The sequence below is a fragment of the Humulus lupulus genome, chromosome 4 (genome assembly GCF_963169125.1).
Source record: "Humulus lupulus chromosome 4, drHumLupu1.1, whole genome shotgun sequence".
NCBI lineage: Eukaryota > Viridiplantae > Streptophyta > Magnoliopsida > Rosales > Cannabaceae > Humulus > Humulus lupulus.
Window position 1 is genome coordinate 114,207,766 of NC_084796.1, and position 18,058 is coordinate 114,225,823.

Genomic DNA, 18,058 nt, shown 5'->3' on the forward strand with positions numbered 1-18,058 from the left:
TGATAATTTAAATACTTAAATCATATTTATTTAAAAATAATAAATGAATACATATCATTTTTTATCTTATAAGTTTGTGTGATAGTTTATTTTTTATCAAGTGAACGAAGCTCTTTTTCTTCATCAAATTTACCAAAGAACACTGTAAGATACATTAGAAACTAAAAATAATTGATGCATGTATACTACTGTCTACACTATGACTTTTTCTATTCTTATTTTATTTCTATTATTAATTTCTTTTTAAATATTATTGTATTTTATATATATGTCATGTAGTCATGTAAATATATATCTATACGTTGTGTTTAGATGTCATATATGTAGAGATTATTGATATATACTATATAACTATAATTCATTCTATTATGTATATATATATATATTTAAATAACAGTGAAACCGTTTTTATTAAGATTATAGACAATGTTTAAAACTTTAAAACTAAACTAACGTGCATTGCACGTTGCTTCTACTTAGTATAAGAATAACTTTGAGACTAAACTAATTGTATTCTAATTGAGAAGTTATAACTAAATAAATGTATTGGTACAAAAAGATTTCCAAACACAAAAAAATATCAATTTTAACAACAATAACATTAAAAACTCCCTAATAGCTATTATATATATTTAAAAGTAATTCAAGTGATTCAAATGTAGAATAAATATTTGATTTTCTCATTTGAGTACAAATAAATGGCATAATATATATTTATTTAACTATATGCATAATTATTACTATATAAATATATACTTTCTTAATGCGAGACTTAAAAAACGTATAAATAATTACATTTTAAATGTTATTTATAACTAAAACCATTTTTTTATATAATAAAATAGAAGTTATTTTTATATAGAATATTTTTATGTAGAAGTTTTACTGTAATTATACGCCCTAATATAGTGAGAGGTTTCTTTGGGAATCTATCAAAGATATGCTATCGTTTATAATAAATACTATATACAAATGCATGAATATAATAACCTATCTTTCATCAAGTCCTAGTGGTCCAAATTAGGTAAATGAAAAGAAAATTTGTTAGCATAGTTGTGGAAATATTCACAATGGTGACAATATAAATAAAAATTAAGGTTTATATTTTTTTGGATATTATATTTTGACAAATTATTTCTTGGACCTTGTATTTTGTGAAATGATTCAAATAAACCTATAAACTCAATTTTGATTAAAGTTTTTTGAACTAAAATTACAAATAATTCACCAAACTAACAATTCAGAACAAAAACACAACTATTGTAAATACCCCAAATATTATAAATAAATAAGTAAAGGACTTAAATGTAATTTCTTTTAAATTAAATGAGGGACCTTTTAGAAAAGAAAGCTATCTAGAACATTTAGGCTTTCTCTCCCTTCTCTTGCACGATACCCACCTCCATCTATCTCTTTCCTCCTTTTTTTTCTTCTTCAAACCTCGCGGCAGCCACCACTCATCTCCACAATCGGCACCGACAACTCACCCACACTCCACCAATCCTCTCATCATCAACAAGTGAGCCCATCCTCGGAGTTCCGTTGTTCTACACACCATTTATGCCACCAAATCAAGCTTCAAAAGCTTTGTTTTTGCTCAATTATTCTGGCCATATTCCGACGCCATTCAAGACCCCACTAGGCCAAGCACGGTACGAACGTAATCCTTGTCACGAGATCTATCTTTTCCACTCAAGGGATGCTGTAAAACTCATCAAAATAGTGGGTGGAGACCCGTTGGAAAACACCTCGGAAACCATGGATTTAGAGTTATTCTTCGACCAAAACTAGTGGTCTTTAGCTCCGGCCAACCTCACCATCGAGTAGATCGACCCAAGGGGCTTCACATTGGTGGCTTTGATTCTCATCATCACCGTGATTCGCTGGAAACTGCCACCACCACCGCCGTTCGTACACCCAAAGTGAGTTCTATATCGTTTTGAGTGTAAAAGATGATATTACATATTGTTATGGAATCATTTTGGCATTTTAAATTCGTATCTCACCTTAGAAAATCTTTTGGGCAGCGGTGTTAGAATTCATTCGGGGAAGAGAAATCACGGCTACCTTTAAGAGCTTCACAAATGTATTTGAAATATTAGGATTCCATATATACAAGTTAGGAGTTCTTGAAAACTTAATTGTTAGTAGTTTTAAGAGTTTTAAAATTTCACGAAACCATATCTTATCTATCTATATAATTATTGGATGTCGTACTTTATATTTAATGATTCACCTAGACTGTTCTAGGTATTTTGTGAAGCTATTTATAGATTTCAAATTTTTTGGAATGATAAAAATAAAGTCGTTATGCTGTCAAATTTTTTCTAGAAACATAAAAATATATTTACTTTATAAAAATGAATCTAAAGTGCATTTTTTTTAATGATTTTATAGAAAGAGTATGCATGGTTAGAAAAGAAAATCTTTAACTAAACTCGATACTCCTTGGTACCGTTGTAGTCATGGGTATACATAATTATGAGGAGTGGATTACCGGTCTCACTCTTTCGACTTATAGTCGGGCCATTGTGCAGGGTATAGATTGATACACCTCATTTGTATAATTTGGTGTAACGGGGACTGTAACGCCCTGGTCAATCAAGATCGTTAAACTGTGTACTTTAAATAGTGTCAGACTTGCTAATCAAATCCCTTGATTAAAACGTGTAACTAAAGTTAATGACAAGGGTTAGGGTTAAAATTTTAGGTCAAAAGGAAACGTTGAATTTTCATTTAAAAGTTTAGTATATACATGGGATCCCAAAATAACATAACAGGTGTGTTATCCCTCAAAAATCCAGGGATGACATGTGTTTACCCAAAAACGGCCCATGGTGACATGGCAGGATTGACCTACGCGTGATAGACACATGGCGGCTTTAAATGAATATATCCTGCTCGGCCATTGGCCATAAAGTTATTGGTTTAACAAGCATCGTACTTATGTCTGACCAGCCTGGTTGCATACTTTCCCTTAATTATGCAGTTCTATAATTATGCATTAATTGTAATTTCTTTTATTGCCTAGATACGCAAGTCTTAATTGAAATTAAGGCCCACTGGCCCATGTAATTTTCTTGAGCCTATAAATAAGAATCAAAGGGCTCAAGGAAAGGGATTTTTTTTGACTTTTCGATCTTTGAATCCTGAGAGAAAATTAGAGTGTGATTATTCACCGAAGTTGTAATTCTCCCAAGGCTGGTGAAACTCGTGAACCCTAGTTCACTGATCACAGTATTGGGACTCTACATCAATAAGAACACTAAGTGAACGTAGGTCATTACCATCCAATTGGGGCCGAACCACTATAAATCATTTGTGTCATTTACTTTTCCATTTGAATTTCTGCTGGTTTTCATCTCCTTTTATATTGTTTATCTGACTTCGTGTCGTTGACCAATGTGGGGGTCAACATTTTGGTGCTTTCATTGAGAGACGAATTCTAGACTGTCAAGAAAATCAAATGGCTAAAACATCTAGGAAGACGGGACAGACTTCTGGCGCTGCATCCACCCAGCCTCCTCCACCAAATGTGCCTGAAGATGAACCACAGTTGGATTTTAAAGAAGAGGAAATGAATTCTGAAACCCTGAGGACAACACTGAGTGTGTTGTAAGAGGAGTTGGCCAATAAAGAGAATGCTAGTGAGACGTTGGCATTGCAACAGAGGGAAATCGAACGTCAATGCCAAGAGTTGAATGAGCGGCAGGCGGACATGGATCGTCGGCAAAGAGACGCCACTGCCACCTCGGAAGCAGCCATTCAGCTGGCCCGAGGACAAGCTGCGCCGACTTCTCAACCGGATCGGCCACCAAGTGCACCACCACAACAAGGCCCAAACCCAAGTCCTCCGCTTTAGCCGGCAAGCCCTCAAAGGTCGGAACAACTGCCTGCTGCTCAACAGGATATCCCATTTCAGGATCCTGAGCAGCAGCCACCTTCTCGCGCTGGTCGAGATAATCCCCAGCGTCAAAGGCAGAATAGGGCTGAGCAGCCTCCCCAAAGCCCTAGATGCCCAACGGCTGAGGAGTCAAATCCACCGAGCAGGGGGCAACGTCTTTCTACTAACAGAAGGCACGTTGAGTTAGGCTCTGCGGTCAGGGGCCCCCCACGGCATAATAATGCTCGGGGACCCACCGACCAATGCAGGCCTCCCCCTGACACTCGGGAGATGCCAGCTAGAGGAGGAAATAGTGCGACCAGCTGGTCGCATCATAGCAAGTCACGTTTCAGAGACGGCCACGATTACAACGAAGCTGATTCTGGCAGAGGAAATGCTGGTCGAGGGCAAGGAGAAAGAGGTGGAGAAAGGAACCCCCACCAAGAGAAAATAGGCCTACAAGCCAAAATGCTGGGGGCAGCCTAGGCAGCCCAAAATTTTTGATCGGTTGGGTGCTAGCGAGCAAAGGTGCAGAGATGACGACTTGAGGGATATGCTCAATGACAGGCGCGAAAGGCACGATGAGTACGCTCCTCCAGCACCAGTTACCCCAGAAATCCTAGTTGCCATACAGGCTCAGATCGATGTGCTAAATCAGGCCGTCCAACAATTGGTGGGGAGCCGAACATCCCATATCGAGTATGATCGAAGAAGAGGCACTCCATTCATACAAAGAATAGCCGTGGCAGAAATCCCCAACAAGTTTAAGATGCCGGTATTTCCCAACTTCGATTGATATGGGGACCCAGTATCTCACGTAAATAAGTTTGAGATACAAATGGACATCCAGAAGGTGTCAGATGATGCTCGCTGCAAGATCTTTCCAGCCACCCAATCTGACACCGCTTAGGAGTGGTTTTTTAAATTCCCTCCTGCTAGCATAGTGTCATGGGAAATGTTCATGAAGGAATTCTACGGGAAGTTCTATGCTGTTCGTGTTCACCCAATTGAAGCCAACAACTAGTTGAAATACACCAGAAGGAAGGAGAATCCTTAAAGGAGTACATCTAGCGTTTTATGCTAGCAGCAGCTGGAGCTAAAATAGGCTGCGATGAAGGGAAAATGATGGCCCTTACTGCTGGAGTGAGGTGCCACTCTCCCCTTTGGAATAGTTTAAGGAAAAATGGGGTAAAGAGTACCCAGGAATTCCTTGATTGAGTAGACCGGTACATTAAGCTCGAAGAGGCGATTGCCAACGAAGGGAAGCCACCTGCGAAAGACAAGGGATCAAAAGAAGATCCCGCTAGAGCCGCCAACGGGTCAGATGAACCCAATGGCAACGACAAAGGCAACCAGAACGGTAAAAATGGTGGAAAAAGGGCGAACAATGAGGACGTCCGAGAACAAGCGTCCTAAGGGAAACAGGTACGAGCCAAGGTTCACCAACTATACGACCCTTGTTGAAAGCAGAGCGGAGGTGTACCAGGAAACCAGCTCGAATGTCCCTTACAAGCGACAAGCGCCTATAAGGAAGGATATCTCCCAGAGAGATACAACGAAGCTTTGTCATTTCCACAACGACTATGGTCATGACACTAATGAGTGTAACCATCTTAAAGATGAGATTGAGTTCCTTATCAGAAAACGACAATTGAGGAGATATGTACGAGCCATTGGAGGTTCTCAACGAGAGGCTCAAGGAGGCAACGAGCAGGCGCCTGTACGCCAATGCTCGCCACCTTTATAGCCAGCTCCTGTGGCAGGTACATTGCTAACCATATGTGGCGGCCCACATCTTGCAGGAGATAGTGGGAAGGCGAGGGAACGATACGCTCAGACCTTACGCCACGACCAGGACATCGAAATGTTGAATGTGGAGGAACGAACTCCCAAAAAGGCCCGAACAGAGGAAGAGCTAATAACTTTCTCTGAGCTTGACGCTCAGCATGTTCGATTCCCTCATTCGGACCCTCTGGTCATGGGCGTCCAGATAGCCAACATGATGGTTAAGAGGGTGTTAGTTGACACAGGGAGCTCAGTGAATATCTTGTACAAATATTCATTAGAGAGAATGAAATTGTCAGTAAATGACCTAGAGCCATGCAACCAAACCATTTATGGTTTTTCTGGCAAAGTACTCGCGCCAACAGGGTCGATTAGGCTTAGGTTACAGCAGGGACTGCACCTGCAAACAAGACATTACTCACTACTTTTATAGTAGTTGATTGTCCTTTCGCGTACAATGTTGTGATTGGAAGACCCATTCTGGTCGACCTGCGAGCTGTAACCTCGGTTTGGCACCTCGCCATGAAGTTCCCAACTGATGCGAGGGTAGGATGTGTGTTGGAGAACCAGTGAGAAGAGAAGGAATGCTATAATTCCTCAATTACTTAGGCGAAGAAAGGTAGATCGAGGGAAGTCGTCGGAAAAGAGTTGCTGTTGACCGATGAAATACAAGCCCAACTAGGTGAGTGCGTCACCAAATAGGGTGTTTCCTAAAGTGAGGATAGGGATTTAGATCCTCGCTTTGGGGATTTTGATGAGGAAGTAGGACCAATCAAGGACCTCGAGGAGGTCCAACTCGATGAGACAGATCCGACCAGGGTTGTGAAAGTTGGAAAAAACTTAGAGACAACAACAAAACAAAAGCTGGTGGAATTTTTGAAGAAAAACCAAGAAGTCTTTGCCTGGTCGCATAAAGATATGGTTGGAATTGACCCAACAGTTATTAGCCATGTCCTAAACATAGATAAAAGTTTTCCACTAGCACAACAGAAAAGAAGGCTGCTCGACAAAGATAGATCAAAAGCTTTAAAGGAAGAAGTCGAGAAGCTAAAGGATAACAGATTCATCAGGGTATCGTTTTATCCATCGTGGGTTTCTAATCCCGTACTAGTACCCAAGCCGAATGGCAAATGAAGAACATGCGTGGATTTTACAGACCTTAATAAAGTCTGCCCAAAAGATTGTTTCCTGCTCCCAAGGATTGACCAGCTGGTCGATGCCACTTCAAGGCAGGAGATCCTATCATTCATGGATTAGTCAATCACATGTTCCCACCTGATGAGGATCACACTAGCTTTCGGACCGATACAGGGCTTTATTGTTACAAAGTAATGCCCTTCATTTTGAAAAACGCTGGTGCGACTTACCTGCGATTAGTCAATCACATGTTCAAAGAGCTGATTCATACAAACATGGAAGTATATGTTGATGACATGCTGGTTAAGTCGAAGAAGGCAGAAGAACACGCAGGGGACCTGCAAGAGTGCTTCAACATCTTGAACAAATATCAGATGAAGCTGAATCCCCTCAAGTGTTCCTTCGGGGTTGGATCAGGGAAATTTTTGGGATTTATAGTAAACTCACGTGGTATTGAAGATAATCCCAAAAATCCAAGGCCCTGGTCGATATGAAATCGCTAACAAAGATAAAATATGTTCAAAGTTTGACCGGGAGGATCGCCTCTCTAAGTAGATTTATCTACAAATCAATGGACAAGTGCGTCCCATTTTTTAATCTACTTAGGGGCAATAAGAAATTCGAATGGACAGAGTGCGAGCAGGCTTTCCAGGCTTTAAAGTCTCATATGTCGCAACCACCAATTCTATCTAAGCCGGTTGAAAAGGAAACTTTGTTCATCTACTTGGCGGTCACAGAATACGCTGCTACTGCTGTCTTGGTAAGAGAGGAGGAAAATGTGCAAAGTGCTGTATATTATTTAAGCAAAAGGCTAATAGGAGCAGAACTGCGGTATCCGCCCATTGAAAAATTAGCCTATTGCTTGATCTTAGCCTCCAGAAAGCTGCGACCATACTTTCAAGCTCACCCCATCATAGTACTTACCGACCATCCTTTTCGGCAAGTTCTGCAGAAGCTAGAAGCTGCTGGTTGATTATTGAAATGGGTAGTTGAACTTGGCCAGTTTGATATTTCTTACTCACCACGAACAACAATAAAAGGACAAGCTCTAGCAGACTTTGTCACAGAGCTCACTAAGCTTCCAGACAGTGAACAGATAGAAGAGCTTGAGCCTCAAAGCCAAACCCCCTTTTGGAAGTTGTTTACAGATGGCTCTTCTAACGAGCACCACGCTGGAGCCGGAGTGATTTTGGTAATGCCTGAAGGACATCGATTCCACTGTGCAATCAGATTCGACTTCACAATGTCCAATAATGAAGCCGAGTATGAAGCACTGCTCGTAGGTTTACAATTAGCCAGGACATGAACATAAAGTCACTTGAAATCTATAGTGACTCCCAGTTGGTGGTTAATCAAATTATTGGAGAATATCAAGCCCGAGGTCTGAAGATGGTTGCTTACTTGAACAAAGCAAAGGATTTGTTGGCGCAATTTGAAAAATACACTCTCCCGTAAGTTCCTCACAACCAGAACTCAAACGCTGATGCTTTGGCCAAATTAGCAAGTACAAAGGATGTTGACACCCTGAATATAGTGCCTGTTGAACGGCTGTCCGCACCAAGCATCAAAGTAGAAGAAACCTCTCTGGTAATTTAGGTAGCAGATATGATGATGGCATCCTTCATTGAGTACTTAACGCACGGAGTGCTGCCGACGGACAGAAACAAATCAAGAGCCCTACAGAGGTAATCTGCTCGGTTTATCCTAGTCGACGGAATTCTATACAAAAGGGGGTACTCAATGCCACTCCTAAGGTGTGTTTCAAAAGAAAAGGCCAAAGAATTAATGCGAGAAGTCCATGAAGGTTTCTGCGGGGATCACACTGGGGGGCAGAGTTTATAAAAAAAGATCATAAGGCAAGGATACTTCTAGCCAACAATGGATGAAGAGTCTGTGGATTTTGTTCGAAAATGCGACAAGTGTCAAAGATTCTCCAAGATTCTGCGAGCAGTCCCTAATGAGCTGAAGCAGATGCAAAGCTCGTGGCAATTCGCAATGTGGGGAATAGATTTGATTGGGTCTTTGCCCACAGGATAAGGCAACGTCAAATATGTCATGGTAGCCGTTGACTACTTCACAAAGTGGGCTGAAGCTGAGCCACTGGCAACCATAACGACCAAGAACATAGTGTGTCGCTACGAATTGCCAAGAAAAATTGTCTCAGACAACGGCACACAATTTGATAGTGATTTGTTCATGGATTTTTGCGAATGACATGGAATTATCAAAAGATTTTCTTCAGTAGCTCATCCGCAGGCAAACAGACAAGTCGAGGCTGTCAATAAGACACTAAAAGATACTCCGAAGAAAAGGCTTGAAGATACAAAGGGGACATGGCTAGAGCAGTTGCCTGAAGTCCTCTGGTCGTATAGAATGTCGCATCGAATAGTAACGGGCCATACTTGTAACGCCCTGGTTACCCCAGAACAGTTACAGTGAACGGTGAACTAGAAATCTGACTCGCTACCCGAGTCCTTTGGTTAGAAACGTGCTTCTAAGTGTTATTAACAGGCTAAGGTGGAAAACCAATAAAAAGGAAAGGATATACTTTATTTAAAGCATAAAACTGTTCATGGGCCCATAAAAACTTTTACAAGTTATTTACAACTCAAAATGGTCATTACTGTTTCAAATTTACAAACCTGTCGTCCTAAGCGACAAAAATAAGGTAACCCCTAGTTCCTCTGAGAACTCCTTGGCCGTGGTGGTCAAGCAGTCGCATATGTACACATCACCACCTAAGCTCTCCACTCAAGAATGGGTGAGGTTTTCTTTCCCTTTACCTGCACCACATAGCACCCATGAGCCAAGGCCCAGCAATCAAACACAATATAGCATGATATAATATCAACAACGATCATAATAATCATTCAGGACTATCAGTCCAAAATAAAGTAGTGACAATTAGAAAAGTCAATGAGATGGGTACAACTCCCTTTAGCCATGTGACGATAGGGTCACCGGGGCTTAACAGATAAGTAAACCTTTCACTAGCTTAAACAGGTTAGGTGCATGATGACTAGTCACCAACATAACCTACCTCATGACCATAGAGTCATAATCATGGAACTCTGTTCCCTAGCCATGTGACAAGCAGTCACCTAGGCCTTAGGCCCTTCCTCTGAGTAACTAGTCCTAGACTAGCCAAGTGCTTATAAGTTTCATCGACCTTAGGGTCGGTCCAGCACTAATGCCTTAGAGTCATTCAATGCTGATATCGATTAGATTTAATCTTCATTCGGCCTTGCGTTCAGGACGCTTATGCCGTTTCTGACTCTTAGGTCAGTAATACGCGACCAGTGCCGACCCTGACTAATCAGTGCCATACAAAAGTAAACAACATTCGCTAGCATTTAATATGCAATCAATGTCCACATTTATCAACCAACATGCCTCAACAATAATCATGCATGTCATATACATAGGGTGCAGTTTTCTTACCTCTGATTCGAGCGAGAATGAATAAAAGAACGACCCCTGAGAATGATATGACTTTTAGTCCTTTAGCGGTCACCTAGTCATAACCAAATATGGGACACCATCAATAAAATGAACAAAAAAGGTTCCCAAATCAAGATCTAGCCTCCGATACATCAATCCCCACTAATTCGGGTAATAGGAACAATCCCGAGGCCAAAAACCAAGTTCCCGGGGCCAAAACACTCAAATGGGCTCGAACTTGCCAAAGGGCTGTGGCCCTAACACCTTGAGCCGCGGCCCCCAGCCACTCCAGGAGCAAGGACCGCGGCACCCTACACCCAGGGCCGCGACGCCCAGCAAGGCAAAATCGCTCCACCAACTTCTTCAAGCTAGGGCCGCGGCCCCTAACCCAGAACCCTCCCCAAAATCGGTTTCCAACATCCCAAACCCTCCAAAAACATACCTAAACACTTCTAAATCAACAAATCAAAGTTCCCAAGCTTCCCAATGATCCAAAACCATCAAATCCCGAGGCTCAAACGAACCAAAATCTCAACGATTCACAAAAGCCAATTCGAAGCTTAGAAACTCTAAAAACTCAAACTTAAAACTTAGATTACCTTTAATTGGGTTGTTTCTCGTCAAATCCTTCGGTCAAGAAGCTTCTAATCTTTCCTAGGATCGCTATGCCTCGATCCTCGCTTGATTCCGACTCCTAGAACTCGAGATTTCTTCGAAAATGCTTCGAACGGTAAAAATGAACTAACGGGAAGAGAATGAGAGGTTTTCTAACGTACTATTCTATCTGACAAGCTACTTCAAGCTTAAGTAACCTCAAATAAAACCTAGTGCTCGGGGTCCCAAAAACACCCCGGGGACATTATAGTTAAAACTTCCAGAATTCCCTCCTGGTCTCAATAATTCCCAATTTATCATCAAATAACATTCTCATTACTCAATATCCCAATAAAAGACCCCCGTTATGAATAAATCGTTAATTCATAATATAAGATCGTCTCATGCCGAATAGCTCGAATATATCTCCATAATAATGGGATCTCATTCACAAATCACAATACGAACCCAAAATACACAAATATGCCCTCAACGGGCCAAATTAACAAAACACCCTAATAATCAAATGTTGACCCACATGCATGCATATAACATCATATTATAATATAATTCACATAAACATGCATTTTATCATTTAATGGCATAATTAAACAGTTATGGCCCTCCCGGCCTACTAATCCAGCCATTAAACCGCATTAGGAATTTTGAGGCATTACAACTATCCCATCCTTACAAAAATTTCAACCTCGAAATTTTCCTGAACAGCTCGGGATACTGACTTTGCATATCTGACTCCAACTCCCAAGTCGCTTACTCGACCTTGCTGTTCCTCCACAATATCTTAACTAAAGGTATTGTCTTATTCCCCAGGACCTTATCTTTTCTGTCAAGTATCTGGACTGGCTGCTCCTCAAAGGAGAGATCTGCCTCAAGCTCCAGATCTTCATAACTCAAAATATGACTCATATCAGATACATACCTCCGAAGAGCTGAAACATGGAACACATTATGCACGGCTGACAACGCCAGAGGCAAAGCCAATCTGTAAGCCACTTGACCAACCCTCTCCAGGCTCTCAAATGGACCTACGAATCTATGGCTCAGCTTGCCCTTCTTCCCAAACCTTCTCACCCCTTTCCATGGTGAGACTCTAAGGAAGACATAGTGTCCCACTTGGAACTCCACGTTCCTACGCTTGGGATTTGCATAGCTCTTCTGCCTACTCTGAGAAGCGAGCATCCGAGCTTTAATCTTCTCAATGGCCTCACTGGTCCTCTAAACTGCCTCAGGACCCAAGTATCTCCTTTCACCTGTCTCATCCCAATGAATGGGAGATCTGCACTTCCTACCATACAACATCTCATAAGGTGCAACTCCAATGGTAGACTGATAACTGTTGTTGTAGGAGAACTCTATCAAAGGAAGATACTTACTCCAAGATCCACCAAAGACCAGCACACATGCCCTCAGCATGTCCTCTAATATCTGGATCGTCCTCTCTGATTGCCCATTTTTCTGAGGATGATATGCAGTACTAAACTTCAAATGTGTCCCCATGGCCTTTTGCAAACTCCCCCAGAACTTGGAAGTAAAAGTGGGGTCCCGATCTGACACGATCGACCTTGGTGCTCCATGGAGATGCACGATCTCTCTCACATAGAGATCTGCATACTGATCAACTGTATATGTAGTCCTCACTGGCAGAAAGTGAGCTGACTTGGTGTAGCGATCCACTATCACCCAAATAGAGTCATCCTGACCAACAGTCCTGGGTAAGCCACAAAATCCATCGTGATGTCCTCCCACTTCCACTCTGGGATATCCAGAGGCTGCAATAGCCCTACCGGCCTCTGATGCTCAGCCTTGACCTGCTGACATGTCAAGCACTTAGCCACATACTCTACTACATCTTTCTTCATCCCCTGCCACCAATGCAACGATCTCACATCCTGATACATCTTTGTGGTGCCTGGATGCAAAGAGTAAGGTGTAGTATGAGATTCATCCAGAATCTCTCATCTCAAAGCAATGTCTAACGGAACACATATCCGCCCCTTGTATCTCAACAAGTCTAACTCAGACACTGTATTATCTCTGGATGCTCCAGCCAAAACATCCTCTCTGATCTTGATCAGCTGGGGATCACTCTGCTGACCCTCCTTAATCCTCTCCAACACTGTAGACTGTAGCGCAATATTGGCCAACTGGCCCACCAGCAACTCTATACCAGCTCTGGTCATATCATCTGCTAACTCTCTGGCTATCAGCCTCATACCATAAATCTGTCCCGGACCCTTCCGGCTTTAAGCATCAGCTACCACGTTGGCTTTTCCTGGATGATACAAAATCTCACAATCATAATCCTTTACTAACTCTAGCCAATGCCTTTGTCTCATATTCAAGTCTTTCTGAGTGACGAAGTATTTCAGGCTCTTGTGGTTTGTATAGATCTCACACTTCTCTCCATAAAGATAATGCCTCCATATCTTTAAAGAAAAGACCACAGCCGCCAACTCTAGATCATGAGTGGGATATATCTTTTCATACTCCTTCAACTGACGAGAAGCATAAGCAATTACCTTCTCTGATTGCATCAGAACACAGCCCAAACCCTGATGAGAAGCATCGCAATAAATCACAAACTTCTCCTGATCTGTTGGAAGACTCAGAATCAGAGCTGTAATCAATCTCTGTTTCAGTTCCTGGAAGCTGTTTTCACATTTATCTGACCACATAAATTTCTGACTCTTGCGTGTCAGCTCAGTCAATGCAGTAGCAATCTTTGAGAACCCTTCCACAAAACACCTATAATAACCTGCCAATCCAAGGAAACTTCTAACTTCAGAAGCATTCTTTGTCCTTGGCCAATCTTTGACCTCTTCAATCTTCGCTGGATCTAGCTTAATTCCCTCCTTACTGACAATGTGCCCAAGAAAGGATACCCGAGATAACCAGAACTCACATTTCTTGAACTTTGCAAATAGTCCGTGTTCCCTCAGTCTCTGTAGAACTAACCTCAGATGTTGCTCATGCTCTGACTCAGACTGAGAATATACCAGAATATCATCGATGAAGATGATCACAAAGTGGTCCAAATAATCCTTGAACAATCTGTTCATCAGATCCATAAAAGCAGCAGGGGCATAAGTCAATCCAAAAGACATAACTAGAAACTCATAATGCCCATACCTGGTACGAAAAGCAGTCTTCGGTATGTCTCCCTCCTTGACCCTCAACTGATGATAACCAGAACGAAGGTCGATCTTTGAGAATACCTTCTTACCTTGCAACTGATCGAACAGATCATCTATCCTTGGCAAAGGATACTTATTCTTAATTGTCAACTTATTCAGTTCTCTGTAATCAATACACATCCTCAGAGAACCATCCTTCTTCTTTACAAACAGAACTGGCGCACCCCAAGGTGAGAAACTAGGTCTGATAAAACCCAAATCCAACAGCTCTTGCAACTGTACTTTTAACTCAGTTGGGGCCATTCTGTAAGGTGCTCTAGACACTGGCTCTGTCCCTGGTGCCAGTTCTACAACGAACTCAATTTCCCTGTGTGGTGGCAACCCTGGCAAATCTTCTGGAAACACATCCAAAACTCACAAACAAGTCTAGTCTCTTCTGGTCTCACTGGCACGACCTGAGTGGTATCAATCACACTGGCTAAGAATCCAATACAACCTCCTTGCAATAGATTCCTAGCCCTCAAAACAGAAATCATAGGTATGCGAGATCCATGCACAATACCAATAAACACAAAAGGATCCTCACCTTCAGGCTCAAAGGTGACCATCTTCCTTCTGCAATCAATGGTTGCCCCATACTTTGCCAACTAGTCCATACCCAATATCATATCGAAGTGAGTCATAACCAACTCTATCAAATCCACTGACAACTCTCTGCCCTCTACTGTCACTGGCAAAGATCTGACCCATCTCCTAGATACCACTAACTCTCCAGTGGGTAACAAAGTTCCAAACCCCACAGCATAAAAATCACAGGGTCTACACAGTCTATCAATAATACTACTAGAAACAAAAGAATGTGTAGCACCAGAATCAATCAATACATTATAAGGGGTTCCAGCACTAAGAAGCTGACCTGTAACAACTGAGGGAGAAGCCTCAACTTCTGCTTGAGTCAATGCGAACACTCGAGCTGGGGCCGAGCTGTTCGCTTTTCTAGGTTCTTCTTTTCTTGCCTTAGGGCAATCCTTTTTAAGATGACCCATTTCTCCACATGAGAAGCAGGCTCTTGCACTACACTCTCCCAAATGATGCCTCTTGCATCTAGGGCATTCAGGATAAGACTTCCAGGCTTCACTACCACCTGGACGACCGGTTGAAATACCATGGGGCCGCCTATCAGGACCTGGAACTGGGAAGGTGTCAGGAACCTTCCTCTTCTACTCACTGGGGCCTACACCCCTACTTGAACCCACAAATGGAGGACTTGTCCTCCTGAAATCCTTTCTGGCTGCACTATCTCGCCAGATCTTGTTCTCTGCACTCTCAGCTGTGAGTGCCTTCTCAACCACCTGTGCATAGGTAGTAACCCCAACCACAGTGGTGATACGTACATCACGGGCTAATCTGGGCTGTAGCCCCTGAAGGAATCTCTCTCTTCTGGTCCCATTAGTGGGCACCAGCTCCATGGAAAATTTCGCCAAACGATCAAATTTTAAGGCATACTCAGTGACTGACAAACTTCCCTGAAGTAGCCTAATAAACTCCTAAGCTTTTTCCGCCTTGATAGCATCATTATAATATTTTTCATTAAAGAGAGTCTGAAACTCTTCCCAACTCAGGGCATTAACATTCTTGGTTTAGGTAATAACTTCCCACTAGATTCGGGCATCCTCCCGAAACATATAAGTGGCACAGGCCACCCTCTCATTACCAGTTACCCTCATGATAGTGGTAATCATACTCATCCATTGCTCTGCCTTGGCAGGATCTGCACTGCCCTAAAAAACTGGAGGTCGTTGCTTCCTGAGCCTTTCATAAGAGGCTCCCATTTATTCCCAACCTCAGGCAGCTGCTCAGCTGCTGGCACCGACACAGGGGGTACCTCTGATACACTAGCCACTGCAGGGGCTTGCTGTTGTCTCAGGAGATGAAGCTCTTCCCCCTGTCTCAACATTGTTGCCTGTAGATCACAGATTATCTGCTGCCAGTTTACAGGAGCTGGCTGTGGAATCTATGACTGGTCATTTTCCTGACCCTAGCTATTATTATTCTGGCCTTGATCACTCTGGCCAGCAGAAGTATCTGTCTGCCCTGGATTCATTCTTATCTGTTATACCTTGTTGAAATAATGATCAATACGGCCAGTTAGGTAGTAATAACTAAACCTCTTGCCGCCTTACGGTCCAAGAACAAGCAAACAATTATCATATTCCACAGTCATACAATTATACAAGCAGATACATGTTTATAGCATTTATCACTTAGTATGGATTACATAATAGTTCACAACAACAATACTGATAAGTATGTTCCAGCAATTTCAGTACTAATTAGCACATGGTTGTTGAGAATGTATTATTTCAGGGCACAGGTTTAACATGGTGTCTCATGCATACAGGTAAAGCATATATACTATATTTAAGCAGTTATACATATAACTACATAAATAGTTACCAAACCATGAGTCGAGCTTGACTTCAGTGATGTGTGTACATGCCCAGCCACTCTACAGGAACCCTAACCTTGGCATGCTCTGATACCAAGTTATAACGCCCTGGTTACCCAAGAACAGTTACGGTGAATGGTAAATTGGAAATTTGACTCTCTACCCAAGTCCTTTGGTTAAAAACGCACTTCTAAGTGTTATTAACAGGCTAAGGTGGAAAACCAATAAAAAGGAAAGGATATACTTTATTTAAAGCATAAAACTGTTCATGGGCCCATAAAAACTTTTACAAGTTATTTACAACTCAAAATGGTCATTACTGTTTCAAATTTACAAACCCGCCGTCCTAAGCGGAAAAAATAGGGTAACCCCCTAGTTCCTTTGAGAACTCATTGGCCATGGTGGTCAAGCGGCCGCATATGTACACATCACCACCTAAGCTCTCCACTCAAGGATGAGTTAGCTTTTCTTTCCCTTTACCTACACCACATAGCACCCATGAGCCAAGACCCATCAATAAAACACAATATAGCATGATATAATATCAACAATGATCATAATAATCATTCACAACTATCAGTCCAAAATAAAGTAGTGACAATTAGAAAAGTCACTGAGGTGGGTACAACTCCCTTTAGCCATGTGACGATAGGGTCACTGTGGCTTAACAAATAAGTGAACCTTTCACTAGCTTAAACAGGTTAGGTGCATGATGACTAGTCACCAATATAACCTACCTCATGACCATAGAGTCATAACCATGGAACTCTATTCCCTAGCCATGTGACAAGCAGTCACCTAGGCCTTAGGCCCTGCCTCTGAGTAACTAGTCCTAGACAAGCCAAGCACTTATAAGTTTCATCGACCTTAGGGTCGGTCCAGCACTAATCCCTTAGAGTCATTCAATGATGATATCGATTAGATCTAATCTTCATTCGGTCCTGCGTTTAGGACGCTTATGACGTTTCTGACTCTTAGGTCAGTAATACGCGACAAGTGCTGATCTTGACTAATCAGTGCCATACACAAGTAAAAAACATTCGCTAGCATTTAATATGCAATCAATGCCCACATTTATCAACTAACATGCCTCAACAACAATCATGCATGTCATATACACAGGGTGCAGTTTTCTTACCTCTGATTCGAGGGAGAATGAATAAAAGAACGACCCCTGAGAAACGATATGACTTTTAGTCCTTTAGCGGTCACCTAGTCATAACCAAATATGGGGCACCATCAATAAAATTAACAGCAAAGGTTCCCAAACCAAGATCTAGCCTCTGGGACATCAATCCCCACTAATTCGGGTAGTAGGAACAATCCCGAGGCCTAAAACCAAGTTCCTGGGGCCAAAATACTCAAATGGGCTCAACCCTGCCCAAGGGCTGCGGCCCTAACACCTTGAGCTGCAGCCCTCAGCCACTCCAGGAGCAAGGGCCACGTCGCCTTACACCCAGGGTCGCGGTGCCCAGGAAGGCAGAATCGCTCCACCAGCTTCTTTGCTAGGGTCGTGGCGCCCAAGAACAGGGCCGCGACCCCCAACCCAGACCCCTCCCCAAACTCGGTTTCCAACATCCCAAACCTCCAAAAACATACCTAAACACTTCTAAA

At 42.3% G+C, this 18,058-nt stretch overlaps 1 long non-coding RNA gene across 1 annotated transcript; it reads left to right on the forward strand.

The window, feature by feature from the left end:
* The first annotated feature begins 1,080 nt into the window (after positions 1 to 1,080).
* Positions 1,081 to 2,228, forward strand: LOC133830735 (uncharacterized). Its single transcript, XR_009892192.1, has 2 exons — positions 1,081 to 1,922; positions 2,028 to 2,228. It is a non-coding gene; the product is annotated as an uncharacterized LOC133830735 (long non-coding RNA).
* The last annotated feature ends 15,830 nt before the right edge of the window (positions 2,229 to 18,058 follow it).